The sequence below is a fragment of the Anoplophora glabripennis genome, unplaced genomic scaffold (genome assembly GCF_000390285.2).
Source record: "Anoplophora glabripennis isolate ALB-LARVAE unplaced genomic scaffold, Agla_2.0 scaffold111, whole genome shotgun sequence".
Lineage (NCBI taxonomy): Eukaryota > Metazoa > Arthropoda > Insecta > Coleoptera > Cerambycidae > Anoplophora > Anoplophora glabripennis.
This window is the reverse complement of record NW_019416273.1, coordinates 727,521-740,284: the sequence shown is the minus strand read 5'-3', so window position 1 is coordinate 740,284 and position 12,764 is coordinate 727,521. Positions and strand designations below refer to the sequence as shown.

General features: G+C 31.4%; 1 protein-coding gene across 2 annotated transcripts in view; it reads left to right on the top strand.

The window, feature by feature from the left end:
- Positions 1 to 3,782: 3,782 nt before the first annotated feature.
- LOC108903928 (acidic repeat-containing protein-like) overlaps positions 3,783 to 12,764 on the top strand; it is a 31,823-nt gene continuing 22,841 nt past the window's right edge. For both annotated transcript variants that reach the window (XM_018706276.1, XM_023457354.1), the window contains exon 1: positions 3,783 to 3,885. The gene's annotated coding sequence lies outside the window, so the exon portion shown is untranslated. The remainder of the gene's footprint in view (positions 3,886 to 12,764) is intronic.

Genomic DNA, 12,764 nt, shown 5'->3' with positions numbered 1-12,764 from the left:
CAAAAGTTGTCCCCCTCAGAAGCAAACTTTACCTGTTTTTGGATTTTGCCGAAAAGTTCATTACTACCCTGTAATGCCTTGCGGTACGTTTTCGATGGGCTACCCTGTATGTCAACACTGCTGTATGTGTGTGTGTGTTGTGTTGTATGTTTTACTATTATTATTATTTTTTTTCATAATGATTTTATACTATTAAGTACTACAATTCTTTTTGACGTGTGTAAACACTTTTTGTGTAAGTAACACTAATAAATATCTATCTATTTTTATATTTATACACTTATAATAGAATAGGCTGCGTGAAATCCACATCTTCATAGCCTTCTTTATAAAGGAAATGTTGATTCATTTTCATGTCTTGGGAAATGTAAATTTTCAATTTATGGTAAAAGAGTAAGATTTTAGAGAAAATTAAAAAAAATGTCATTGTGTAACAATTATTAACAAAGATGTGGAAAAAAGCTGGGCTATTGGTCTTCAGATGTTAAATACCTAAATGTTTTTTTTTTAATACTGGAGATGACTATATAATACCTTTAACGAGTTGTAAGTTTTTAAATAATACGAAAAATGACTCGGAGAGAATTTTTTAATTGATAATAAGCATTTTCAGTAATTAAAATCGCTAAAACTGTAAAAGAGTGGTAAATATTAATAATAACCAAAGTTGTTAAAACTTATTGAGAATCACTGGAATTATCTCCGACTTACATGCTACATAAAAGAAGGCCAATAAATGTGGCCGCAAATGGCGTGTCGTCGAATTTGTGTGTTAAAAGGTCATTTTCTCAGAACTCTCTTATTTTATGATAATTTTGCAAAAACAGGTTTTCACTTAAAATTCATTGTCGTCAAAAATGAAATTTAAAAGAAACTCATAGGCGTACAAATTCTATTAAAAAAAAACCACGCCACTGGTGGTTGTAATGAATCGTTTGTGGTTCATTTTTAAAGACATATCCAATTTGGCTTCGTTAATACTTATTGTTTTTTAAATACCACGGAAAGGGAACACCCTGTATTTTTTTAGATAGGTACATTAAAAACAACGCGAAACTGAAATTAAAGAATGATATTATACGCCGTTTTGTTTTTTTTTTATTTTCAAACCCTTACAATTTGCTTCCACTGTTATAAAAGAAAATTGTTTTAATAGTAATTTTTTCATTTAAGTATCTTTTTTTTAATATTAAGTTAATATGTACCAACGACAATTTTCGTTCTGTAGCTTTTCGATAATGTCGCATACATTCCTCATATATGGGCGTTCCTATTTATAGAATAATAAATGTTGTGGTACTAACGGGAGCAGTTGGAATTAAACTAATTGCATAAATTATCACTTCCTCGCGAGAGGCGTAACTTAAGTGCGTTTGATGGTATTTTTGAGATGTATCTGTTCAACGGCAAGGGCGTGGGCGCCGGATTCATAAATTACGAAACTGTTAATCAGCGCAACAACAAACGAAACTGCGATCGTGCCTACGGAAAAATCACTGCGAACCCTAGATAGCTAATATGAAATTCTGTTTTGGATGTATCATGATCTGGAAATAAGCGCTTCCTTGTTTTTATTCCATTAATTCCGAAAAAAAAAATTAAAGGAAACCTCAAACATGTTCTCAAATCTTCTAGAATCACAGCTTATCCAAACTTATATGGTCGCGAGATTGAGATAAAGGTCCGCATAAGAGGTGACAAAGATAGGAGACCTTAATAGAAGAGCATTTGCCTTCTGTCCAAAAAATTTACTTAGGTGTGGTAAATATAGTTGTTTAATGAAGGTATGTATTTAAATACAGGGTGAGTCACTTTTGATTTGGATAACTTCAGGAATCGATAGAACAGGTTAAAATAATGTTCATTCATGATATAAACTTATTTCCTAAACCGTACCATTTCGGAGATAGAGGGCGTTAACGTAGGAATTTTGTTCTCATTAGCACTAAAAATACTTTTGAAACACTGTCACGGATTTCGTTGAATATCTCAGAAAAAAGGCCAAATATAAAAAAAAACAGAAGACGAAAAAGTTTAAAAATTAATGAGACAAAAGTGGTGTGCAGCTGTTTTATTGAGAGTGGTAGGTGGTGCAAGATCATAAGGAGTGTTTGTGTTCCGAATTTCACCTCAATCGGATGAGTGGTTCAAAAGTTATGAGAGAAAAGCGGGAAAAAAATTCTATTTCAACGCCCTCTATCTCCGAAAGAATGCGATTTAGGAAATAAGTTTATATCATGAATGAACAATATTTTAACCTGTTCTATCGATTCCTGAGACTATCCACATTAAACCTGAATCACCCTGTATTTGAGCAAATTGCCTGAGCACGTCTAATGCTAACGAATTTGATCGAATTTTATTCTGCTAGATATTCAGGGTGTAATTTAATGTCGTAACACAATTGTTGCCTTATTATAATTGTACTCCTTACATTATAAGAATAATATTAATTAAATTAAAATTGATAACAGTATATTTGCATAATAGTATGAAATAAAAACTTATCATAGGTATGGTACGTAATAATAAGTATTAGCAAAAGTTTACAAAATAATAATTTCTTACTCATAAGGAAATTTCATTTCAAAAACGAAAATGACCGTTCAATATTTACCGAGGTCACAGGAGCATATCCAAAATAGTCGAAATTTTTAATAGATGCTATTTTTACCAATGATGTTGAAACAGCAAATACTTTTTATTAATCCTACGATCCGCATCATTTTATAATATCCACATGTCTGCCTCTGGTCTGAAGCTTCGCATCGATCAATTTATTCAATACGTATCTAGCGGCATTATAATGCCTGTTCTGCCGGCCTGACGTGCCGGTGAACAATCCAGGTTTTTTGCTGAGGTACGTTGGCCATGAATTTCATTGTTGTTTGTGTGTGTGTGTGAGTAAGTTTGACGCTTTGGTTGGTCGAGTGTATGGCAAGTATTTTTATGACAGTCAGTAGCAGTGTGTATTGTTAGCATAGAGCGGCACACAGCTTAACCACAGATTTAGCCTACTCGTACAACCGCTTACCAGCATAATACAGGTTGATTCCGAAAACAATTTTTTTAATGTCTAATACAGTTGTCCAGCTGTGTAATGGTTGAAAGCACTACAACTTCAATAATTTTTATCTCGGAAACTATAAGGATTTTACAAAATTTTTTTTACAATATTGACTCCATTTCTCATGCTGCATCTATTCCCAAATTTTTTTGAATAAGTTGTGAATCACCCTGTATATTAACACAGTAATAGGAGCTGCGGTACCGGAGGTGTTAAAGGCGCGACTCAAGAATTAGACCGCGTCGTATGGATTCCAAATGAAATCAAATATAAACATGTTTGATTCCTCAAATGCTTAATTTAATTTCCAATAGTAAACCCATATTTTTACAATGAAGGCTTAAAAACGGGATACCATTTTCTCCGTGTGTTTATGTCAAGTGTTACCTGGAATGAAGACACTGCAGGCAAGCAGTATCTTCGAAATTACAGGTTTATATTGTGGATTCGGTATTTTCGACTATGTCCTTTTATTTCGAATGAAAATTCGAAAAATCTGTTAACTTACATCCGCGTCTCCGTACCCAGCGTAACCACGATAATTTGAAACGAGGTATAAGTACCCTGAAATCCTGCGAACGCGATCTGCGTCAAGTGCAGATGAAGATCCTGGGCCGTGTTGGCTGCTAAGTGGTGGTAACAGTTCATCTAAAGTGGTATCAGTGACGTCAAGCCGGGTATAAGAAGTAAAGTCGACGAGGAAGCAGCATTTGTCGGTGCTTAGGACGACTCCTCGCCAGAACAGACTCATACCTCTTGGACTTCCTAGTGCATACAGTGTGTTCAGTTCAGTGTGTGACCTACTATTGGCCCAAGTGGTAAGTCTTTGCGCCGGAACCGGAACATAGGAATGTTGATTCGGAGAGATGTTCTGGTCGTCTCTGGCAGTTTTTGTGTCTTTTTCGGTGATCAGTGGATGAGTCCTTTGCGTTTCCGTATAGTGAAGACAGAGATTGAGTGGTACTGCTTCGATATTGTCGATGAAGTGTTTGAGAAATATAATAAATTGCTCCACCACGTATTTCGTTGAACGTAAAATGTCCAGTTAAGTCGTTGCGAGTAGCTTGAAGTAAATGTTTTAATAAATCAGGAAACAGTTATATGCAGATCGCATATATAGCTCGTTTCTGATATTGTGGACAGACTTGAAGTAATAGTATTCTCAAAATTTGTATTTAAGTACAAAAAAATGTTAAATTTTCAGTTTACTGTTTGTTAAAATTACATTTAAAGATGATTATCTCTTGGAAATTAATTTTAAATTCATATGTAAAATTTCAGTCATTAAACATGTTTTCGTCAAATCGGTTAGCTACTAAGTAAATCAAAAATAAGCATATAAATAAAAAAATATGATAATAAATATATTAGAAAAATGAATCATCAAGAGGATATGAGTAACACTGAAAATACAACTCAATTTTTTGAAAAAAATATGGGAGAAGTAACGATTAAATTCTACTGATCAGTAAAGACCTTAAATTTATTATTATTACCAGGAAAAAATAATATAAAACTATACTAAAATTTTTATCAAAATATAATTGACACCCGTCATTTGAAAATTATTTTAGTTTTTCATTGAGAGATCATTTTAAACATTAAAATGATTTGTCGATGAATTTTCTTAAATGATTCTACTGTTAACACCGTTTCTAAAGAAACGTCGATAGAAATTAATCAATGATAAATAATAATTCTTCCTGTAAAAAATTGAGATCCTTGAAAGGTTAAGTACCTAGAACTGATGTATTTCCAGTACACTTTTAACATTGTTATTGTTATAAGCGATTTATTGAAAATGTGTATTGTTTACAACATTCACCTTGACATTGTTCCTTGAAACTTGCTGAAACTAAATTGCACAGTTTATTTCTGAATCGACAATTAATTCGATTGATAGTCTTTCGAAAACAATGCGTTTTGTCTTTATGGATGTTAAGTACTAAGAAAAATTATAAGCACATTTTATACTTTTTTTTTTGTATAAATTTGTATTTTAATCTAAAATTTGAGAAATAGGGTCCTTACGTGATGCGGATTAAGGAAATGTCACAAGGTTTTCAATAAAAAAGTCCCTGAAGTAATTTGTACCTAATTGGTTAGGCAGGTACATCTAGAAGGCGACTACTTACGTGTAAAAAATGCATAATTGTCCTGGTTCTTAGTTGGACACACTGTAGAAGCAAACATCAAATAACTTGTTTATTTATTTCAATTTTAAGTTTTTTCAACATTTAATTCATTATTATTATTATTTCATTGTTCCAAAATATTTAGAAATTTTCAAAGCGGTTGAAACGTTTGTTTTCCTTTGTTTTTAATACAGTGAAAGTTTTAATTTGCTAAAAAATTAGTCATAACAGCAAGTAAGCCTTGACATATTACAAATAACGATTTGTATGTATAATTTTATTGTTGATTTTCAAATCACGAAGTGCAAACTTTTAATAAAAGCAGGTGCCGCACCTTTATGAATTGTATTTTTTTAGAAACAAAAAAATAAAACGCACTTAAACAAATTAATTTCATTATTTAAGATTGTTTCTTAATAAAACTGTTTGGCGTTATTTGGAATCACATTAGAAACTTTACTAAATTAATTTGACATGTCGAAAGCTCCTTAATTTCGTTTCAATTGCCGTTGATTTTCTTATTTGTAATATCGGATGGAATTATGAGTTCAAAGATCTCTGTTGTCTTATATCATATCTAATGGTATCAAGTAATGACTTGTACCAGCAATGCTTGCTAAAATATGTAAGCATGCATTCATAACTTAAAAACGTAGCCTTAAGATGTGTGTGGAGGTGGAAGGTGTCCATATTAAAAATGTATTTTGATCGTTTCCTTTCTTTTAAATTATTTTTTTAACTTTAACTTATTCTTGTTTAGTTTTTCTATTTTGTGTTATGTGTAACGTGTGTTTGTCAAATTCTATTAATGAAAATTACATTAGCAGACAGTAAGATTTTCTCGACTTTTATTTTAAAAATATGTATGCTTCCAACATAGTAATTAAGTGCAATTAAAAATTAAAAACAAAAAATGGTGGCTCGATGTGCACTGTGACATAAAATCACAAATATTTCCTAAACTATTAATTTTACCGAGCTGAACCATGCGGGTATTATCATTGGCAAATTCTTCAGGGAAGTTATTTTTGATACAGGCAGATTGCGATCGTCATCATGCAAAAATTCTATGAATTATTTGAAGAACTGATATTATTTTGATCTCATCTATTTGTATCAAGTGCCGGGACACCCTGTATAGGCACGTGCACTTCATACAGGTACCCATATACACATATTAATCTTTTACTTAACATTTTTTTCCCATTTCGTAATGTATATGCAACACACAGTCAAAGCTTTGTTGGTTATTATTATTGTTACTGACATAATATAATACCTTACTTGTACTAAAAGCGGGCAAGGTAATTTTCCTATTTGCAACGTTAGACACAAAATGGCGATGTAGCTTCTGCGTCTGCGTGTCAACTATGATTACTACGCGCTAAAAAATATCTAGCTACCGTAATAACATTTGCACTTCGATTCTTGTGGGTAAAAGTAAATTATTTTTAAAAGGCAGACCTCGACGAAAGTCAATTAACTAGTACAATAAGTTATCTAGTTATTTTTAGTGGAAAAAATAAAAAAAAAATGTACCTATTACTGTAAATAGGTACTCTTTTTCTAATAAACCAAGTAAAATCGTGTTAGTAAAATAATTTTTATTAAGCTTGGCATATGATATAGTAACATTAATAAGAAAAATTGCTATTATAATACAGATAATCTTAGGAAAACTAGGAAAATTTACTTATTGGTCGTTTTTTCTTGCACGTCTATTAATTTCGAGTCAGGAAAAACAAGATTCATGAGCTGGTTTAAAATTGGATGACTCCGTGACACAAGCTAGTTATCTTAGCTATCATGCATTTTTTTTATTTCCGGATATTTTGAGAGGTTAATTTTCCACTTTATTAAGACGGTGTATTTTTAAATCTTTTCATGCACATGCCCGTGATGACTGGTAGGAATTTTTTGCGCAAATTGGCTGACGAGTACAAGATTAAGCAAGGGAAGTGTGAAATTCTGCTACGAGTTTTGCTAATGTCATTAAAAATAATATACAAAATGTCAAGGGGCTTGCCACAGGTCTATTTTTGGTTCGAGGTTCTTCTAACGCTAAAGGATATTAAATTTTAAAAAATGAGTAATTTTATTTATATAAATAGATTTTCTAGGCTACAGAAATTAAATTGAAGAAGTGCACAGTAGATATAGCTGATTTAAGTTGCTCGGATATTATACAGGGTGTCCTAAATTGAATAGAATTCCTTAAATTATGTAAAAAAGTTTGTTTAAACGTGGGTGAGAAGTATTCAGTTTGCGAGATACAGAGTGTTTAAGTTTATATTCCCGAAATGCTTTTTTAAATCATCAAAATTTTTAAATAAACAAATGAAAATTTAAACAAGTGTTTCGCTTTTTGTCCTTTATGAGTCAAAATCATCAACCAGAATGACTCAATCAGGAGAAGTCTAGGTAAAATTATGTCCCATACTTTGAAATATTGTATAAAATTACTTATTTGCTGCACTGTGTTAGTTTTTCTCTATTTATTTCGTTATATGTCTCCTGTGAAGAAAATAATAAAAAAGTAAATAATAGAATAAACATCAATGATATGTCTAGCTATGTAACTAGACTAGCAAACTGTCTACAACAGATAAACTTTTTTCGAAATGTTAACAGCTTGTTGAAGTATGTATTGAGTACTTATTATTTGTCCGCATTCTTCAGTGTAATTTTTGGTTAGGCAAAACTAGTTTTATAAAAATACCCCCTGACTAATCATTTTGGCGCAAAGATCCGTTTCTCTGTTTTTTATTTTATTTTTTCACGTGGCAAATAAATAGAAAAAAAAAATCAGTTCTCATATTTTTTCGTCCACGTTTCCGTTCTGTCATTTCTGATTTCTCTCATTGCACTCCTCTTTTTTTATACACCCATCGCAGTATATTATCAAACGCGTTGCATACTGCACCGCAATGCAGTTCCCAGAATAGCGCGTAAAAGGATACATCTCGAAGTCTGTTTTACTTATCTCATACGCGGCTAATAATAAATTTCTCGCAGATGCACATAGCTCCTATCCCTGCCGCTGGAAAATCCAGACTTTCCTTTGTGCACAGCTGGAATTTGCTCGATGGGCGAGATATTTTGGGAGGTTTAGCGAACGGACATTATACAGGGTGATTTGCTTGAAGATGCTCGCCATGAAGTTGGTTAAGTTACAAAAAAGTTGCGCAATGATGATCAACTTTAGTGATGCCTTCAGTTGTTTGTGACATTTGCAGGCCAATAGACGAATGGAATTTTGTGAAAACTTTAGATTTTCAGATATTACATAAATTGTGTCGACTGTTTTTTTTCTAAATCTTCTGAATTCTGTGTTTTCCACGTGTTCAATTTTGTAGGCATATTTGAAAATTTTTAATCACTGAACAAAAACATAATTTTATCTAAAAAAAAGTAAACTGCGAAAGCTAATAATAATATATATATTTTAAAAAATCAGTAAATCTAATAGCACCAGATGATGCAGGAGATTAATTTATAATAATACCTGAAAATTTAGAATTTCTAATAGACTCAGCAAAAAATAAGGGAGCAGAAAATTTTCCAATTTTTTAGTGATTTTTGAAAGCCTTTAATTTTTTATAAAACTTTGATGATGCAGGAAAGAAAAACTATAAATATTGGTACTTTTGGCAATATTCTCGAAGTAGTCGCTGATTTTCCAAAACAGCAGAAAAAATTCATTTTTTGCACTTTTTCAAATTAATACTAAGTACCTAGGTATAATTTTTTTTTCCTGAAACATACCAAAAGACTTGAAAAGAATTTATTCAAGTTTCCAAAACCCCCTGTTCGCTGTACGATCATTATAGTTCATGAGATATCGATGATCAAAAAAACAAAATGACTTTTAACTCAATAGCCGATATAATGAGAAAATAAAAAAACAAATTGAAACTAAAGAATCAAGCTAAATGACTGTGGCATTAATTATGGCAAAAAAATTCCTCTGATCCCATCATGGATAGTTTTGAACATTTTTTTTTAAATTTTTGCCTTGCATTATTTCTTTTGATTGCGTCGAGAGTGATGGTCAAAAAAAATTTTTATCAAGATTTCAAAACTAGAATCCTCAAGCTTCAAAATACTCCTTTTTTTTTCTCTATATGATCATTATTCACGAAGTTACAGCCTTCAAAAATCACTAAAAAAATTTGAAAAATTTTCTCTTCCCTTAATTTTTTTACTGAGTATAATTACGTCTATTACGGATTATTTAAAAAAGAAAAAGATTGGAGTCCAGTGATTTAGATCAAGAATTTTTTCATAGTCACATTTTTTTAAGCTAGCCAGAAATTTTAAGCTTTTTTATGCAAAATTAAGTTGCTGAAAAAATTTATGAGAAAAAGAAAATTGAATTCAATTTTCTCACATCAGCGAATTAATAACATCTCAGAAATATTATATTGTAATCTTTTTTACTCCAACATTTAAAATTTTCAAGTTTTGTGGTTACTACGATGAAACTATCAAAAGTATTTTCGTCAGGCTCTACTTTTTATCAAAATGAAATTTTCTGAAAAATCTACAGAAAAATTAGCAATGGGGCAAACTTAACTTTTAACTTGAACACATCTTATTTGTGATGTGGGACTTAGGATTGACTTATCTTGGTAAACCTTCTAACTAGTATTTAATCCAAAATTAAAAAAAAAATTGAAATATCTCATCCAAAAGAAGAATGGTCAAAGATATCTCGCATCAACTGCAATATATATTATTCCGCCCTATATACAGAGTTAGTTTTGATATTATAATTTTGGTATAACGATAACACATTGTGTTGTTAGAGGTATAGTCTTTCCGAAGTCAGTTGAACATGTATAAAAACGCCTAACAATAAAATTTTATGAGTTTCATAGGCGTCCCCAAAAAAGTTTTCTACTAAAGGTAAAAAATTATAATAATTTTTATATAATGTGTAGAAAATTTCTGTTATATGTTCATTTGGCCAACAACACATTTTAATTATTTATGTCCTCAAACAATTTTTTTATATTGATGGTAAATTTCGTTTTGTTCCCTTTCAAAAGGTCTCCAAAATGCCATATTGTAATAATATTAGTAAACAAAATATTCCTCTTATTTCTCCCTTTCGCAATTATTGTAATATGAATGATTAACAGAAGGTGCCTATAATAAATTAAAATTACCTGAATCACACCAAATTCCGCATTGCTGCACTGCACTGCTAGGCAGCCACTTGCCAACAGCCCAGATTTATTGCCCAGTCGCCCAGTTCGACAGGTATAAAAAATATGAATAAATTGTTAATTAATGAATTACTAGCTAATTACTAGATATTGGTGGTGTAATTCAATGCTAGTTTAAGCATGTACCCCATAGAGTTGTTTTCTGTGGTTAGGATTCTTGTCTGTGTGGTTATTTATCTTTTGCCTACCTGGATTTTTGGAATAAAAAAAACACTGAATTTGATAGAATTTTTTTAGAAATTTTTAAAAATTTATTTTAATTAGCTTATTACTTAAAACCTATTAGTACCTACACAAGTAATTTTTAACCTTAGTATATCAATGATTACAGTAAAGCAGTATCAATTCTTCGGAATTGTTACAGTTTCAAAGATTTCCATGGTGAGCTTCCTTACACGAATCACCCTGTGTATTGATTGGCCCAATGAGAGTCACAATCTATTAGTTAATAAATATGTAATGAAATTCACACTACGGTTATACAAAAATTCGAGCATGCTTTTAAGATGTAATTTTAATGAAAAAGAATTCTATTAGCGATCAAATTTTAATTTTTCCAAAGGCCACACAACTCTGTTAAGGATGGAGGGTGTACAGGTTAATTTTTTAAATAAGTGCTTGCCATTCAATGAAGTCGTTGAAAAAAATTTAATAAGTACCTCGTATAGTCTAGTTCTAGTAAGCGTTAGCAAAATCGTACCGGATGTTGTACCGTAACGAAATTCCGTAATCTATTAATGCAGTAGTTGCTTAACTGTATATTGCACGTAAGGCATCTACACTACAGTCATAATAACAATTAGGCTTAGAAGTGGTAGATAGTACATGTGGATTTATTTTATGTCTATTATAAATTTTTGTCGTTGTTGATATCGGGGAAGCGTAGAAAAAATTAAGTCGAGAGTGCTCTAAATTCCTCTCAAATTAGTTTAAATTAAAATCCGTTTTACATTGTTCAAGAATTGTTACAATTTGCTATATCTGAAGCACCTTTTTACACATTACAGCAAAATTGTAGGTCACCAACATTTGGAATAAAAATCAATCAAATAACAGCAAACCACAAGCTATAATAACTTATTCCAAACTAACGTAACTGCAGCAATAAATACATAATTAAATTTAGTGACTAAATATTTAAAATAAAAACAAGTATCAATATTGTAGAACGTAGCTAAGAGAATAACTATTGTCACTGAATATCTCTTCTGTTTATTGGACTTTAAATGCTGAAGTGCAACTATTTAAAAAGAAGTGCAATATGTTTATACACCGACGTGTAAACACATTTGGGCCCGTCTTACCCGGTTTCTACGAACTAACACAAATGTTGTCTTGTTTCACCATAAATTAAAACGATATCTATCAACTCCGAGTTGCTATACATGTAAGCCATTTTTGGCACTTGAAAAACTGATGTAAACACTATCAACACTATCGTAAAAACGGGAGCGCCTGAGGCCACGTGAGCGAATGACGCTAAAGGCCCATTATCAATATTTTATTAAGGCAAGTTGGCTCAAATCGTAATATTTTCAAGTCACAAATCTACCATACTTCTATGTACAATTACTTAAGGACCACCCTGTATAATTAACATTCACTGTTTCCTCTAAATTTCAAATTTCCAGTGTGTCTCTCATGGGAAATGTTTGAACAAAAATCTATGTCATCATGTAGAATTGAAAAAGTTTGTCGATTGCTTCGACACTTGGAGAAAATTATACTCTTCTTCAAAATCTATGCTCTAGTAGACATCTACCTCTCACGATATAATGGTAACACAATTATCTTACTCTAGATCTGAGTCAACGTCCATTAGCTATGTAGGAATTATAATAACCACTCTTCCAGTTCATAGGAAGTCCATAATGATCCACAACGAAGATAAATTATCCAGATATCCTTTTGCTAATTCTCTGCGATGAACAATTAGGCGTACATTAATGAACATCTCGCACAGACATGTTATGATTACCGTTAATAAGCTCTTTCAATAACTTGCAGATACACGACAGCGGATTTAAATGCACTTATACAGTTAATTTGCAGTAATGCAACATTAGTTAACTTTTCTTTATTTATATTTACAGCAAAAAAAATTATCATGTACGTTATTTTGGATAGTTTACGCGTGTTGTAGAAAATATGTTAAATTTGGAAACATTGGCGGTCATTCAAAGGTCTTTCCAACCAAAGAACACTACTATGTCATACAACTAGAGTAAAATGATTTACCTACTTTATCCAAATGTATATTGTAAGCAAAATGTTCTGCTTTATTGCTTCAAATAGTACGTGTAGCATCTGTCGCGTAGTAAGAAAAATGCA